Here is an 18,430-nt window from a genome sequence, read left to right on the forward strand (position 1 = left end):
TCTCTTCCTCCCAAATCCAAAAACAATATAGTGAAGAAATCCCATCAAAGGAATCTGAGAGAGCAGCTCCTCAGAGTTTCTTCTCCTGCCCCAAGGTGCCTTATTAGGGTGCCAGGGGAGGAGCAGGAGTGCAGCCTGATACACAATTGAGCCCGAGTCTAGGCTCCACTGTTTCATGCACGATACCTGATCGCTCTGAACCTTCCTCCCTACCTATAAACTAGACATACTAAAAATACCCACCTGGAAGAGTTGCAGAAATGATATGTGTGAGTAAAGTGCCTCACTCAGGGCCAGCCAAATGTTAGATGCTCAGTAAATGTTGATTATCATCAGCAACCTGTCCAAGAAGCTAATTAGTGGCACATCCAGGATTGAAACCCAGGCTTCTGATTCTCAGTCCACAGTTCTTTTCCTTAGAAACAAGCAATACTTTTCAATTGTCTTACATTCTGCCATCAGTTTTGGTTTTTAACAAATATATGTGGATTTAAGAAACCATGGAACAGCAACTCAATCCAAACATATCACTTCAACTTGGCTGGCCTGAAATTTTTCCCTCTGTCAGCGGTGCCTGAAATTCAAGCTTCCTGTTTGAGAATGCTGATACTCCTAGGAATAGCCATGTGTTAAGAGGCTAGCATTCTTAGTTGACATAATTCATTTTAGCTTCATTCATTCAGTGAATATTTGTAGAGGCCTCTCTGTCAGCTTCCAATGAAATCCATGCTCTGAAGAAGAGGGAGGGCATTTTGATGGAGTTGTGGGAGGCAGGGGAGGGAGAAGAAGTTGTCTTGCAGCAAGTACATTCATTTACTCATTCAAAAAAAATCTACCAGGCACTCATAATGTGCCAAGTACTATCCTTGTTTCTGGAGAACAGTGAACAAGAATGACACGTGGATCAACAATACGTGTGTAAATAAAGAAGTAGAATAATTTCAGAAATACACACACAAGTGTGATCTGCTAGAGAGTCAGTGGGTATAGAATTAATTTATATAGGTGGCTCAAAAAAGTTCTCTCTGAGGATATAACATCTGAACTGGGACAAGACAAGATCAGGCACACAAAGAATAAGCTTAGTATGTGTGTGTGACAAAAAAGAACCCCTGAGCTGCAGCATAGGCATTGGAGACTTAAAAAGGAGGTAAGGACCAGATCATGTGGGGCCTTGTAGGCTGTGGTGAACAATCTGGAAGCCAGTGGAGTGTTTTGAGCAGAGGAGTGATATGATTTGATGTACGTTTAACACATATGACTTTGATATACAGAGAAGGAGTCTTAGGGGACAAAAGTTAGGAGACCTTTGGAGTCATCCAGGCAAGACATGATGGTGGCCAGGATTAGGGTGGGAGTAGAGGAGGTGGTGGTCAGATACAGGATACATATTGGAGGAACCACCTGTAAGATAGGCTGATGGATCAAAGGCGGGCACTATGGGAGAGAGAAGAATCAAGGTTGATTTCTTGGATTGTAGCCTGAGAAACTGGCTGCCTAATGGTTTTGTTCATCAGGATGGGAAGGAATAGGGGAGCATGTTCACAGGGCCCACAGAAATCAAGAATTCTTTCATGGACATATTAACTCCAAATGAGGTAAAGAAAGGCACTACAAGTGAGAGTGATGGGTGGGAAAAAGATGCAAGGAGGAGAAAAATGGAACCAAAAGGGTAAATAAGAAGGACTTGAAGATAGAAAAAGGAAAAAAATAAAGACACTTGACATATGGTAGTATTTCACAACTCTTCTGTTAGAGTATCTTATTTAATCCTTATGGTTCCTGGGGGAGATGGGTAGTATTATTATCTCCAGTTTAATGGAAGAAGGCCCTGAAATCAGAGGAATGAAGGTGACTACTACCTAATGCAATTTGGTGGATGCTTCCTAGTCTGGCAGGGCCCAGGCTCCTCACTGACCTCGAGCTTCTATCTTGACCCCTGTTCTCCAAAGAGAGAAAAAGGCTCTGTGTTTTCCTCCTTGCTGTGGTGAGGTGCCCAAGTTGAGACAGGCCTCTGGGAACAGGACACTAGGCAGTGTCATTCCTGGAAAAAAGGAAAAGGCTAAACTTGTCTGAGAGCAGGTGAGGGAAGTTAGAATTGCCCCTTTGATGGCTGGTTTCTGGAGTGTCAGGCCACCACCATGTTAATATAATTTGGAGGTTGTTGTGGTTTGGATTTTCTTTTTGAATTTTTAAAATTGCACATTTTTTCTTGATTGTCCCCTTGACTGATGGAGAAGAAAATGGGACCTCTTAGCTCACTGCCACCCACACAGCTGTAAAGGAAGCCAGCCCTCTTGCTCTTCAGAGAACATCCCCCCTCCCTTCTTGCTTCCCTCCCAGCATCTTGGCCATTACTAAACAACAGGGCATCTAAGGAAAAGGGCTCCTTTCAGGGCTGGAGTGCTGTAGTTAGTGGCTCATAGCCTGTGTGGGAGGCTTCCCCAAAGATGTATGATGTGGGTGCAGCAACCAGACAGATGGGAGGAATTAAGTCACCCTTTTCCCCAACCCTCATTTCCTTGTAACCTAGAAGTCATTGGGTTGGTTTCCCTATGATGAGAGACTGGTTTTATTTTTGTTGTCCTCCAGATTTCGATAGCAGGCATGCTTCACTGAGAGTGTGAAAAAAGGAAGAAGCTACCAGCTTGTTCTTCCTTATGCCATTAGTGTCTGGGTTAAGCATGGTTATGTATACCACACTCTTCCCCAAGACTCTCTAGGAAGGCTTGATTTCTTTCTATTTCTTCGGTGGTACTGAGTGGATCAGTGGCCCTGGGAAGCCTTGTGCTTGGTAAGGAGGGCCTGATCAGGTCCATCTGCATGTCTGCCCAGTGGATGTAGCTCCAGACCCCAAGATTTAAGGTGAGAGAAGCCTGATGCAAGTTCCACCCTGCAGGTACAAACATCCTTTCCTAGTTTGGACACCTGGAGAAAGTCCACCGGTCCCAGTTGTGTTTGTCACTCCTCCTTTGTGCTTTCACAGCACCTGCGCCTGAACAATGCAAGGAAAATTGGTCCTCTTCTCATAGCAGCTTTGGTTTTCCTCTCCCATGGCTTCCATTGCACTGTGTATGGTCATTGCTCATCTGTTTTTCCCACTGTGAGCTCATGGAGGTCATGGAGAGTGTTCTTTTGCAGTTCTCTCTGCCTGTACCTGACACAGTTCCTAGCTCATCAGAGGCTTTCACTAAATGTTTGATGCATACATGAATGGACAGTTGAGTAAATGAATGGATGCATGAATAAAGAAATGAGTGAAAATAGGGTACAAGTTAAGAGTTTAGGCTCTGCATTAGACAAAGCTGGGTCCATGGGATTTTCCAGGCAAGAACACTGGAGTGGGATGCCATTTCCTCCTTCAGGGGATCTTCCCAACCCAGGGACTGAAACCGCAGCTCCTGTGGCTCCTGCACTGCAGGTGGATTCTTTGCCGCTGAGCCATCTGGGAAGTCCTCAAATCCTGACCAGGTCAATTTCTGGTTGTATAATAATCTTAGACAAGTTATTTGACCTCTCAAAGCTTTACTTTTTAAAAATTCTTTTCTGTTATGGTTTATCATAGGATATTGAATATAGTTCTCTGTGCTAACCAGTAGGATCTTGTTTATCTGTTCTATATAAAAGCTTAGCTTTGTTAACCCCAATCTCCACTCCATCCCTCCCCCAACCCTCTCCCCCTTGGGAACCGCCAGTCTGTTCTCTATGTCTGTGATTCTGTTTCTGTTTCATAGATAGGTTCATCTGTGTTATTTTAGATTCCAGTTATGAGTGATATCATATATTATCTTTCTCTTTCTGACTAATTTCACTTGGTATGATAATCTCTAGTTGTATAAAGCTTCACTTTTCCTATTAAGATTTTTGTGAGGATTATGGTGCATGCAGAGCGTTTATCATAATACCCAGTGTGAAGGATGTACTCAATCCAGGATAGCTATTGACAAGCTCTGACTTCTAGCCCTCTGCTGGTTTTTACCACTGTGGATCTTGTTGGCAGTCTTCTTGCCAGACTCATGGCTGTGCAGGTACAAGTCAGAGTCAGGCTATGGATGTGCATAAGCACTGGGTTTTCCTGAGAGGTGGAAGCTCTGACAGGGGCCTTCCTTGAGCTGGGCACATCAGGTCAGCGGCTATCCCCATTATCTCAGGCCTTCTCTATGGGCAGGCATCCCTAGAAAAAGCAGGAACAGGGCTTCTTTTAAGGTGTCTGGATGACAGCCACATCAACTATGTGACCTTTTCCTAGGAAGCCTGGTTTCCATGGTGAGCAAGGCGTGTTCTTTCTCAAGCTACGGTCTGTGACTTGTGGTCCTCTCTGGAATGTGGTGGCAGTGGCCCCAGCAACTGGGTGGGGACATCTGTCCAGAGGCTTCCCCTCCAATATCTCCAGGGTGTTGCAAGGGCAGAGATAGCCCCCCAGGCTCTCCAGTGTCCACACCAGCCCTCTAACCTGGAAGGATTTGCCTTGAAGCCCTGACATTACTTCCCCACCCCATGCATGCACACTTACTGGCTCCTGGCCAACTGGCTGCCAGACCAGGCAGAAAGAAGGGGACTCTTTCTGTGATCCCCCATCTTAGGCAGAGGCCCTGACCTCCTCTACCTCATTCTGGCAGCCTGAGCCGGGAGAGGGCCGGCCTCCCTGGCCTTGGCAGAGTATGTGTTTGGGCCCAGGCTCCGCAGCTGCCAGAACAGGAGCTGAATGCCCAGTGCGTCTGCCAAAGCTTGCTAACTTCTTTCTTCTCTCTCAGAGCTATGCAAACGGAGGCCGCTGAGGAATGTGGTGGCAGCGAACCTCCCCGCCACCGCCTCCCTCCCGCTGTGGCCTGTGCTCCCCCAACCCCCCAGGCTGGAGTCACATCAGAAAAATGCAGTGGAAGAAGAAATCCCCCAGTGTGTCATGACATTACATTTCCGCCTGGTGCTCAGAAACAAGAAAAGTGGGGTGGGGGGAGGTGGAGGTGGTTTGGTCATAGTTGGATCCCTGTGACTGCCTCACCTCTCTGCTTCCCTGGGGCAGATCACCTGTTCCCTTGGAGCTCTGTTTCCTCATTAAGAAATCAGAGCACATCACCGCTGACTCAGATCACAGAGAAACTCTGAGAATTAACTGCTATCATGAAAGAGCACTGATATTCCTAAGAGGCTGCTGAGTGAGGCCATATTGCAACTTTTAGTTGATAGTTACTGATCTAGTTTACTGAGAGCATGTGTTCATTTACCGTCATACAGTGATTCCTATTTTGTTCTAGAAGCTAAGAAAACAAGAGTGAACAAGACTCAGGCTCTGCCCTCTCGGAATTTGCACTCTAACAGGAAAGACAGACAATTTAACAAGTCGCACCAATCAAGTGTCCAGAGGCTTGTGATGGGCAGTAGGCAGTGCCAGGTGGGTGAGCCTGCTCCAGGGGTCAAGGAGGCCACCTCTTGAGGAAGTGAAATTCAAGCTGAGTCCTAAAAGATGCGTAGATGTGGCCCAGGGGAAGAAAGGGGTTAAGCTTATTCTAAGCAGAGGAACAGTCAGTGGGGGAAGGGAGGATGATGTGAATGAGGAACTGAGTTTGCTGTGACAGGAAGGTAGACAGCTGGGCTGGGGTCAGCAGAGGGACGAGGAGGTAGAGGGAAGCTGGCTCAGATCATGCAGGGCCTTCAAGACACTGCCAAGGAGTTTATCCTGGATCTGCAGGGTGATGGGGAGCCAGCCTAGGGTATAAAGTAAGTGTGGTACTCCAATGTTCAGAGCAGCACTCTTCACAGTTGCCAAGACATGGAAACAACCTAAATGTCCATCAACAGGTGAATGGACAAAGAAGATATAGAAACTTATGGTTATCAAAGGGGAATGGGGTGGGGGAGGGATGAATCAGAAGTTTGGGATTAACAGATACATACTACTATATATAAAATATAAATAGATAAACAACAGGGATCTGTTGTGTAGCTCAGGGAACTATATTCAATATCTTATAACCACCTATAATGGAAAAGATTCTGAAAAAGGTTTTATATAACCACTTTACTATATACCTGAAACAATGTAAATCAACCATATGTCAATTAAAATTTGATTAATTAAAAAATAGTAAGTGTGGGTAGGGGATGCTGTGACTGGATCTGTTTTTGAGTAGATGACTCAGGCTATAGTATGGAGAGCGAGCTCGAAGGGTAGCAATGGTAGAGTAGTGAGACTGTTTAGTGATGGCTAGTGTAGTAACCAGATAGCAGTATCTGATGGTGGTAGCAGTGAAGAAGAAGAGAAGTACATGAATGCAAGAGATGTTTATGAGGTATGTGGAGGATGAGAGAAAGGGAAAAGAGTCAAGGAAGACTCTGAGTTTTAGGCTTATATGCCTAGATTGACTGTGGTGCCATCCACTGAGATGGGCCATACTGGAGAAGGAGAAGCTGGTTGGGGATAAAGAGAGCAAGCCCAGTTTTGACCACATTTGACATCCCACCCTATCAGTAGGATGTCTGGTGCTTAGTTGTAGAGCTGAGTTTGGAGCCCAGGAGAGGCTCTGGGCTGGAGAGGTATCATCATCCTGGACAGAGTAAGGAACTATATGATTAAGATAATGCTAGCAGCTCTTAACAGGTAAATGCCCAGCTCAGTGGTCCATCACAGTGGTTTATTTCTCAGATCAAGTCTAAAATGGGTATTATTAGGGCTTCCCTGGTGGTCCAGTGGTTAAGACACCATACTTCCACTGCAAGGGGCACAGGTTTGGTCTGTGGTTGGAGAACTAAGATTCTGAATGCCATGCAGCACAGCCAAAAAAAAAAAAAAAAGGAAAAAAAATAGGGTGTTCCTAATAAATGGGAGGCTCTTCTCCAAATATTAGTTCAGGGACCTAAGTCCTTTCATCTTGGATCTTTGCCATCTTTAATACATGACTCGACTGCTGAGGTCACTGTGATGTAGCAAGAGCGTGAAGGATTGTGCATGGGAGTTTCTATCACTGCTGTCCGCATCCCACTGACGAAAGCTCATCATGTGGTCACATCTAGCTATAAGAGAAGTGGGAAAGCACAGTCTAGGTGGGTGTCTATGAGAAAGAGGAGATGGGTTTGGCAACCAGCTAGCCAGGGCCTGGCACAGGAAGGCACAGGAGAGGATAAGATCATCTGGCAAGCCTGGGGCTTGTGCCTATTCATTTGTCCCTATTTTTTATATGCCTACACAGGCCCAGGCCAGACAGAAGTGAAGGTAAGCCGCTTCTTCCCCTCCCCAGGCTCATGTTCTTGGAGACCAACAGGAGAGGGTAGACTCCAACCCATTTTGATCCCTCCTGTAAGTTCAACAGATCTTCAGGGTGAAGTGATCCTGCAGTAGTGAGGCACGTTGATTCTGACACTGGCCACCCTTGCCTCTTCCCTGAGGCTGGCTGCCACTCACCCTTCCTTACGTTCCTTCACCTCAACAAGCATTTATTGAGTATCTACTGTATGGGGGTATACAATGTCCAGTTCTGCAAATGCAGCAATGAAAAGAGCAGGCTTATTTGTTTATTGTCCACCTCTCTCACTAGAATGTTAGTGTCATGAGTAGGGTCTATGGCTTATTTTGCCCCCCACTGTATCCTCAGTCTCCCAAACAAGACTTAGCACATAGTAGGAATTCTAGAAATGATTGTCGAATACATAGATGGTTGAATAAGGCCCTTTGGGAATTTACATATGCAATGAGTGCTAGGAAAGGAGAAGGACAGGTTTCTATGGGGTAGCCCACAACAGTGACCTGTTCTGGTTCAGGAGGTCAAGAGAGCTCTTCCTGGAAAAGAAATTTTTAAGCTTAAAATACGTGGGTGACCAGCAGATGGAAGAATATGCAAAAGCCTGGCATCAAAAGGGTGTGTGGAAGAATGAAGGAAGTTCAGTGTGTCTGGACCCTAGAGGGGAAGATGGAGGAAGTGCTGCAAGATGAGGCAGTGGCAGGCGGGACCAGACTGCCTTTGGCCTTGCGTGTGTGCTCAGTCATGTCCAACTCTGAAACCCTGTGGACTGCAGCGTGCCAGGCTCCTCTCTCTGTCCATGGAAATTTCCCAGGCAAGAATACTGGAGTGGGTTGCCATTTCCTAGTCCAGGGGATCTTCCCGACCCAGGATCAAATCCGCATCTCTTCTGTCTCTTGCATTGGCAGGCAGATTCTTTACCACTGAATCACCTAGGAAGCCCCACATATAGCCTTGAGGAACCTCTTAAGTCTCTGTATTCTGTCCTGAGGGTGCATCACTCCGCAGCATCTTTGACAGGCAACCATTACATTTCAAGTCATTGTCCAAAGTGGGCAATTTTCACTTCACTAGTGATTTGCACGTCACTGTCTCAATAGTGTTTGAACGTGGGTTGGAATGAAAGCTCCTGTCTGCTTGCCTTCCTTCCTACACAGAGAGAGCTTCTCTTCTTTTCAGCAAAACAGATGCCTAGATTCTTCTTCTTGCTGAAAGGATGTTGAGAATTGAATAATCGCCTTGATGTGCTCAGTGCTTTTACATAAGACCTCATTTAATTATCACAACAACCCTGGAAGGTTGGCACGACCATCCCCATTTTATAGATGAGGAAACTGAGTCCCAAAGCAGGAAGGCTTAGGTAAAGTGCATCTCTCTAAACTAGAAATGTTGAAGTAAATGCTAGTCTTTCTCAGAAAAATAATAACTCTGAGCTGCTCCAACAGGCTGAGAACAGAATTGCAAAGGAGCCAAAAGTCCGGTGAGTCAGGTTACTTTAAGCAGCCAGTCAGAAAGTGTTCAATAATGTCTGAGATGCTTAACATGACATTTCTAGAGTTAAACATGGTCCCAGCCCTGAAGGAGCTCACTGACAACTGAGAGACAGACAGATGAGGGAACTATAGTTTCAGCATCATGTAAGCAGCTACTACTCTCAAGAAGGTATTGATGGAGAGCTGGGAGAGCACAGGAACTTTGGTCAGGTTTACCGTGTGCTCCGAGCTGAGGGGGCAGGGAAGATGTGCAAAAGCTGGCAGTTCTGATACTGACCCAGTCTCTCTTTTTTTGAGATCCTTTCTTTTACCCCGCAAACATCGATGAATTTCTAAGTATGTGCCAAACACTAGGGATAAGGCAGTGAACAAATACACACAGTACATACTCTCAGTCTAATATAGAAGACAGCCATTTAACGAATAATTACATGGACCCACAAAACTATATAGAATTTTTATAGAATATAATGGCATTTGGCTGTGGGAAGAAGAGCTGAGAATCAGGGGGTCAAGAGCATGAAGCTAATTTTCTTTTCCTGTTATATATAATTTATACAGTTTTTATTTAATATGTGGTTATTGCATGAGTTGCCTTTTTTTTTTTTTTTTAGTGATTTGGGACTTACCTGGCGGTCCAGTGGCTAAGACTCCACATTCGCAATGCAGAGGATACAGGTTTGCTTCCTGGTAGGGGAACTAGATCTTACATGCTGCAACTAAGACTCCACATTCGGCAGTGAAGAGCCAGTGCAGCAAATAAATAAATATTTTTTGAAAATCATGCAAATAAATATGTTAAAAACTGTGATAAGTGCCATGAAAAAGAAGTATAGGATTCTTTGAGAAGGTAACAGAGGCGTCTACTTTACATTTTTTGGAGTCAGCACAGACTGAGAACTGAGAACAGACTTGCAGTTGCCGAGGGAGAGGGGTGTAGGGGCTGGGTTGAGAGTTAGAATCTAACGGGGTCAGCAGATGCACAAAGCCAACGTGTGAGTAGTTTTTGTTCAGTAAAACTATGAAAATACCAAGAAGGGATTGATTTGCACTAATGCTTTACTGCCCTGAGGACTGGGAATTCACAGAATCACACAGTCACTGGTGGGTAGAGTCAGGGAAACAAAGTCTGGGCTAGGAGCTGATCTGCTGGGTATGAGCTGTGGTCACAGTGCAGTACGACAGAAACTCGGCACCTGCTTAATTCCACTGTTCTCTCTACGGCTTCTTGGGTTTCAACTTCCTTCCCTTTCCAGGAATTCTCATTTTCTCTTTGTCTAAGCACCTGAAGCATTTATATCAGAATGGCTTTAAAGTTCTGAGCTAATTTTTCTTTCTCTCTTTCAGAAAAGCATTTCATTAATATTTCCATCCTCGTAAGTTCCTGGTAACATGCAGGTTCTCTGGGCTCCAGCACACAGATCCACTGAATCTATCTCCCCAGAAGGAGGGGCCCAGATATCGTGCTTTTGAAGATTTCCTGGGGAACTCCTTGACGGTCCAGTGGTTAGGACTGTGCTTTCACTGTCAAGGGCCCGGATGTGATCACTAGTTGGGGAACTAAGATCCCACAAGTCACGAAGCGCAGTCGTGCTTATGGTGTACCCAGAATTCACGTGCAGTCCAAATCTGAAATAACATCAGGTTCATGTTTCTTCTAGCAAGCAGAAGCCTAGAGCTTATTCTATCTCAACTTCTCTTTGTGTCCTGGGACTGAGGCTCTTTTCCAAGATCTGCATGTTCAAGTCTAGTCAAGGGTAAGTGGGTACAAAAAGGAGTCCCATATTCCCAAGACAAATGGAACCTTTTGATTCTAAATTCTGTTTGAGATTCAGCATAGTTTTGCCAGGATCCACTCAAAAGAGGCCATAGGGTGGCGTGGAAGGAATCTGGAAGGAAATCGAAGACTCCTGGGCTCTAGTCTCAGCTTGGATACCAATTTGCTATGTTCTAGACAAACTACTTCTCTTTTGTGAGGTTCATTTTCTATATTTATATATTATACTGTCCTATATATTTCTGTGCATTTTCTATATTTTCAACTATAAAATGAGAGGGAATGTGACAAATGGATGGACTAATTAGGATCCGTTGCAGTTTGCCCCCTGATTCTATGTGGCTTTCTGTCCTCAGAAGCTGATGTTTCAGGATAAGTATTTCTGCTAGGGACTTCTTATGTATTCTTCTAATCCCTGTGGTTAGAAAGACCAAGACCTATGAGGTCACTCACCCACAGCCAGCTACCCTTTGCCATCTTCCCAAGCCCAAGCTGACCTTAGCATTTGACCTTAGCTGAGGGGACAAAAGGAAGTGGTAACTTCCACATCCCCTCAACAATGCCTGCTACAATTTGTTTTTAATGAAACAAAGAGATAGTCCTTAGTGTCCCTGAGCTAGAAAAGCCAAACTATACTAAAACTTAAATTTAGTGCCCTTGGGTGGGACCCTCCATATCCAATGATCCAAGGACTCCATTGCAAAACAAGACTGTTTCCTTGAAGTCCCTGACCTCCACCATCTCAGGCAGAACAGAGGTTCACTATCATGAAGTTCATGGATTGATTGAAATGGAATTGACCTAGTCATTAGGAGAGAGGATTGAGAAAATTGAAATTTTGGACACTAAGGTGTAGTGGACACATTTTTTTTCCTATTTGTGACATCCATTGCCTCTTTCTTTGATAGTTACACTTTATCCTTTGGTAAAGAAGACACTTTCCCCTCATTCTCAGTCCATGTGCTTTTTGGGTGGGGCTGTACCCCTAACCTTCCAGAAATGGCTGTATGACCTGTTCCTGGCCGATCAAGAGCCATGCCACTAGCTATTGTGGTTGTTTCAAAGATGGGCATATGATACAACCTAGGCCTGGAAAATCCAATTCTGGCACTCTTTCTGGAAACATAAAGGAAAGAGGTCTCTCTCTGCTTGGAGGCTAAAGTGGTCAAATGGAAGCCTGGATTTGCTTGTGACTACAGATGAGAGTTAATAACAAGGTGGGCAATGTGTGGCTTCTTGTTTCAACTAAGTTTTCTGCTTATTAGGTGTTACACTTACTCATGTTCTAATTTCTGAAAGGAAAAATAGTAAGTTTTAAAGCTTCTTACAATTTAGAAACCTTTGTTTAAAAAATTTGGAGCTGCTCTATGTGAGTGCTCTGGGGAAAAGCTTTAGTCACCATGTCCTAGGAACAGCTCTGAGGACAGAAAAACATTCTTCCATGTTGATGCTTTTTTGGAGCTTATTTAAAAATTGCATGTGGAGTTTTGTCCAGATCTCAACCCAACTCCATTGTATTCTTCTTCCTGTTTTACAGGACAATGAATATTTTCCATTTAGGGTGAGCTAGGCGATAGAGACATGGATTCTCCACTAAGCTTTTGATTTTCCTGATTTTATTGCTTCCCTATTCTTGAGTCTCCTATTCTTGGCTCTCACCTCTGCCAGGCCCCACACCCTCACTTTCTCTGGTGAGCAATGGGATAAATATCCCAGTCTTTGTTATGCTCTGTTACCCAGTTTCATCTCTAAGGCAAGGTTAAATCATCAGATTGATTGAAAGTACCCACTTTCTTTGGACTTTTCGTAAACAGTTTGAATCAAATGTGGCCAGGTGCCTGGGAAAAGCTGCTGACTGTTCCTGCTTAGGACAACTCACTTCCTCTCTTTGCAGTTCACAATGACTGTTTCATTTGCTAGGCACAGCTAAGGCTCCCTCCTAGGAATGTCCCAGCCCCAAATCTTACTTTGTCAGCCAGAAGAGCTACTTCAGTTTTTTTGCAAATGTGTCACTTAGGAAGGACCACTCCCTATTCTTGTCCCTAAAGTCCTCACATATAAGAACCATATAAGCTGTACAAATGCCCCACCTGATCCTACCCTACTCCTAGGCAGACCCGTGCATAATTCATTTTCAGAGGAAATGTGCAAATTCCCTATTCCTGAGGATATCAGGAAGTAGCCCACTTGGAAGAGAATCTTAAAGGCCTTCAACACTATTAAATTCAATTTAATGCTCCCAGAGGCTACCCACAGATAACAAGAGTCCCCAGGATCACAGAACTACTTTTTCTCACCATCCTTGGGTGAGGTGACTGGGAGCTTGAAGTGAAAGATCTGGAGACATCCAAGAAATAATGACAGAGCAAGAGGATGTGTGGGACAGAAGTGAAATCAACCAGAAGGCAGTAGGTTTATGTGTGTTCAGTCACTCAGTTGTGTCTGATTCTTTGCGACCTGATGGACTGTAGCCCATCAGACTCCTCTGTCCATGGAATTTTCCAGGCAAGAATACTGCAGTGGGTTGCCATTTCCTCCTCCATGGGATCTTCTCAACCCAGTGATCGAACCTGTGACTCCTATGGTTCCTGCATTGGCAGGCAGTTTCTTTACCACTAGTGCCAGCTGGGAAGCCCAGGTAGGTTTATAACAGCTATAATTTCAGAATGGTCATGGCAAATACAATTTTCTGGGTATCAGTCTAAATTTTAAATAGTATAGTTGTCCCTCAGTATTCACCAGGGATTGATTCTTCTGATATCAAAATCTCAGGATGTCCGAGTCCTTTAGAGTCAGCCCTTATTTTGAAATTGCATCGACAGATACAAAAGGCCAGCTCTATATTATTCACTCAGTTAATCTTCACAATAACCCTGTAGTTACTACATTGCATCATCTCCAGTTTTCATGTGGGGAAATTGAGCTACAGACAGGTAAAGTAACTTGCTCAAGGTCCTACACTTGATTCATGATTGGGCTAGGATTTGAATCCAGGCAATCTGGGTCCAGAATTTTTCTTTTATCCAGTACACAGCCTCTCTGTAAGCTGAATGGGTGTCCTGGCCTGCCCAGGATTAAGGGGTTTCTCAGATCACAGGGCTTTCAGCACAAAAACTGGTATCAGTTCAGTTCAGGCACTCAGTCGTGTCCGACTCTTTGCGACCCCATGAATCGCAGCATGCCAGGCCTCCCTGTCCATCACCAACTCCCGGAGTTCACTCAGACTCACATCCATTGAGTCTGTGATGTCATCCAGCCATCTCATCCTCTGTCGTCCCCTTCTCCTCCTGCCCCCAATCCCTCCCAGCATCAGAGTCTTTTCCAATGAGTCAATTCTTTGCATGAGGTGGCCAAAGTACTGGAGTTTCAGCTTTAGCATCATTCCTTACAAAGAAATCCCAGGGCTGATCTTCAGAATGGATTGTGTTGGATCTCCATAGTCTTGGGTAAATCATGATGATCACCTGAATATAGAAATATTATCAAAGAAGATGTTTCTGTAGTAAATTAAGTGATGCAAAAGCAGCTGAGATAAGGCAGAGTTAAGAAAGAACTTGCTCAAAACAGGAATTTTGAAAAGCAGATGAACCCTAGGGCTTGCCTCTCTCCCACTGCCTTAGTTTTGTGCCCTTGCTATCTGGATGGCTGCTTTGTTCTGATCTGGTTTCTCATCTTTTGCCTTCTAGGAATCACTCCCGCTAAAGCAGCCATCACAATTTTCTGGAGTGTAAATAAATGTGACCAGTCACTCCCTTGCTTACAACACTCCATTGCATTCAATGACCATTGCACTCAATGAGCTTGACTTGGAAGGCCCTCCACTGTTGGCCCTCACCTCGCTGTCCCTTTCTCTCTCAGTGTTTAGCATGCTCTGTGCTTCACCCATACCAAACAATTTGTATTCCCCCAAAGATGCTAGGCTCTTGCCTTGGTGTCTTAGTCTCTTCTAGGAATATCGTTTCTCCTTTCTTTGCTGCAAACTCCTGCAAATTTTCCTGCAAGATTCCTGGATTAGGAGTCCCTCTTCTCTGTTCTTCCAACTCCTGGTGTCACTTTCTCTACAGCTAAATTTTCAGATTCTTTCATAACTTTCTGTTTATCTGTGACCCCTGCTGTACTGTGAACTGCTCTTTTATTTATCTGTAGGTTTGTAATACTTGATGCATAATAGTAGCTAGTGTAGATTAGGTGTAACAGTATATCAAGAACTTTGCATGCATTATCTCACTTAATCCTTATAACAACCTATGGGATGGGTACTATTACTATCTCTGTTTTATAGTTGAAGAGAAGGGGACAGAAGTTAAGTCCTTTTCCTTGAATCTTGCAGCTGGTAAATGGTAGAGACAGAATTTGAAACTAGAAGGTCAGATTTCAAAGTCTATACTCTTAACTACTCTGCTAAACTTTCAGATGGAGTGAACCCTTCAGAGTCTATCCATCTTACAAAGTTGTTAAGATCAAATAACTTGATAAATAAGAAATGGCTTTGTAAGCTGAAAAGTTCTGATGTCAGAAACTTTAACCCAAATCTCTCTTTGGTTTCTCTTTCATAATAATATAATTCCTAGTGTTTAGCTGGTCACATAATTGCCCGCAATAATAACTACATTTCCCAGTTTTTCTGGTCTCCAGGAATGGTCATGTGATTCTGTCTGGGCTAATGTGATGTGAACAGAGCCACATTTTTATTTCTGGGATACGCCTTTAAAAGGACAGAGTGAGTGTCCCCCTCCCCCCTCCCCCACCCCTGGGTCCTTTCCCCTTCCTTGTAGCTAGTTTATGAACATGGTGGTGATGAGTCATCTTGGATCACAGGGATAAGATAGAAGGAGCCTGGGAACTGTGGCATTGTAGAACTCACATACTTACCCTACATTGCTTTTGCCTGGATGATTGAGATGGAGAGAAATAAACTTCTATCTTGTTTTAGCCATTGTTGTTTTGGATCTCTATTATAGCAGCTGAACGTATCTCTAACTAATATAGTCTGTTCACAGGGAGAAAGATTATTCTTACTATTCCTATAGAGCTGCTTTGAGATGCTTATAGACTGTATCATAAGAATTAACTTTCTCTTCTCTGTAAAAGACATTATCATTCAACTATTAATAGTTTTCTTGGGTCAAAAACCTTGGAGTCTTTGCTTTTCTTTTAAAACAACTTGATTGAGATATAATTGACATATGATAAACTGAATATATTTAAGTGTACACTTTGATAAGTTTCCACCTAGGAAACCATCTTCAGAATTAAGATAATAAGTATATCCATCACCACAAAAATTATCTAATGCTCCTTTGTAATCACTTCCTTCTGCCTCTTCCTTAGGTTTCACTACCCCCAATCTATCTGGTAACTACTGATCTTCTTTCTGTCACTTTAGATTTGTTTGCATATTCTAGAACTTTAGACATGGAATCATTCAGCATGTTACTCTTTCTCATCTGGTTTCTCTCACTCAGCATATTTATTTTGAGATTACAAATCATCTTTGATTCCTCTCTTTGTTTCATTGCCACCCTCTCTGCCCCCAATCCATTCCTTCATTAAGTTTAGTAACCTCTACCCGAATCCATCTATCTGTCTCCATCGCCATCATCCTCAGATCATTAGCGTCTGTCTCGTGTACCACTGCAATAGTCTCCTGACTGGTCTCTTTGCTTCCAACCTTGCTCCTTCCAATCCATTCTCCACCTTGAACCCACAATGGTCTCCTTAAAATAGAATCATATCAATCTCTTCAAATCATATCAGTCCTCTGCTTGAAATTATTCACTGGCTTATAAACACACTCAGAATAACATTCTGATCCCCTGACTATAGCTTAAAGGTCTTTCATGGTCCGGCCTCCAGTGCAACTCTCTGATATCACTGCCTTCTACTATTCTCCACATCCAGCCATGCTGGCATCTTCCTTTTGTTCTTCAAATATGCCAAGACTGCTCCCATCCTAAACTTCTTGCTGTTTCTTCTGTCTGGAAGGCCGTTTCCCCAGCTCTTTGCACAGCTATCTAATTCTCATTTTCCAGGTCTGATTTCAAATGTTATGGCCTTTCAGAGAGCTTCCCACACCTAAGTGGTATCCACCCAGCAGCCTCTAACCACATTGCTGTTTTCTTCTTAATAACACTTATTAGTTTATTAAATTATTTGTTGGCATGTTTATTGTTTCTCTTTTCCCACTGGAATGTGTGTTCCATGGGGACAGGGAATTTGTCTCTTGTTATTATTATACCCCAAGGACCTAATAGATATTCAATAAATATTTGTTGAATGAATAAATTAGGGTATTGTGCATGGGTTGGCAGAGCTGAATGGTAATAGGGGATCACTTTTTAAGTTCCACAACTGTGGTCTGTTTGCACCTCAGGAGTATATCCCTGTACTAGTGAAGTTTTCAGTGTGAAAGCTGTTTTGTTTTTTTTTTTTTAATGAAAATAATAGAAGCAAGCTCAGCATGGTTATTCTCTAGACAAGTGTCCAAGAACTGAAAACTTTTTAGGGCTTTCATAGACAGTGTCTTCCTGTCATTTTAGAAACTCTAAAGAGGGAAAGGCAATAACATTTATTTTGAAGTCCAAAATAAAAGGGTGATAATATAGTGGCTGCCCACACATAAATGTATATCACATTCTGCCAACTTTATGCTCTGGGCAAAGTTTCTTTTCCCCTAAGTTTGCTTCATTCATGTAGTGTCAAGAATTAGCATAAAAATTGGTCTGGAACCTATGACTCTCTCAGGGCTCTGGTAGAAGTGAATGTGGAGGAATTCCCTACCAGTCCAGTGGTTAGGACTTGGTATTTTCATGCCAAGGGTCTGGGTTCAGTCCCTGGCTAGGGAACTAAAATCCCAAAAGCCACAAGGTGCAGCAAAAAAAAAGTGAATGTGAGATGTTTCTAAAGTCCATGGATATGCTGGACACTGAAGACAGGTTCTAATAAAAAATTTATGAGTCAAATGAGAAAATCAGCTCTCATAAGAAAGACCAGCAGATGCCCAACAGTGGAAGAATTCATACCCCAAAGATTTCAACTGATAAGACAGAAATAAATAAAAAAATAGTTATGTTAATTATGTTTTAATTATTTTCACCATTAGGTAAGAACATATCATTGCATATCATTATGGAAAAGAAAAGAACATGTAGATTTGAAAAAAGAAAAAATATATTTTTTCATTTTTTTAAATGTGGTAAAATATACATAACATTTACTATTATAATCATTTTTAAGTGTACAGTTCAGTGGTATTAAATACATTGACATTATTGTGTTACTATCACTACCATCCCTCTCCAGAACTCTTTTCATCTTATAAAACTGAAACGCTACACCTATTAAACAAGAATTCCTGGGCTTACCTGGTAGCTCAGTGGTAAAGAATCCACCTGCCAATGCAGGAGACACTGGTTCGATCCCTGATCCAGGAAGATTCCACATGCCCATGGAGAGACTAAGCCCATGCACCACACTATTGAGCCTGTGCTCTAGGGCCCAGGAGCCACAACTACTGAGTTATGTGGCTGAACTGCTGACTCCCTTGCACCCTAGAGTCTGTGCTCCACAACGAGAGAAGCCACCACAATGAGAAGTCCATGCACCACAACTAGAGAGTGCAGCAACGAAGACCCAGTATGGCCAAAAATAAATAAATAACATTAAAAATTTTTTCCTTTCTATCCCTTCCTCCTGGCCCCTGGCAACACCATTCTACTTTCTGTCTTTATGATTTTGTCTACTCTGAGTCCCTCATATTGGAGAAGGACATGGCAACCACTTCAGTATTCTTGCCTGGGAAATCCCATGGACAGAGATGACTGGCTAGCTATAGTCCATGGGGTTACAAGAGTCAGACACAATCTAGTAACTAAACCACCACCACCACCACCAAGTCCCTTGTACAATGGAATCATACAGTATTT

This window comes from Capra hircus, chromosome 7, assembly GCF_001704415.2.
Source record: "Capra hircus breed San Clemente chromosome 7, ASM170441v1, whole genome shotgun sequence".
NCBI classification, from domain to species: Eukaryota; Metazoa; Chordata; class Mammalia; order Artiodactyla; family Bovidae; genus Capra; species Capra hircus.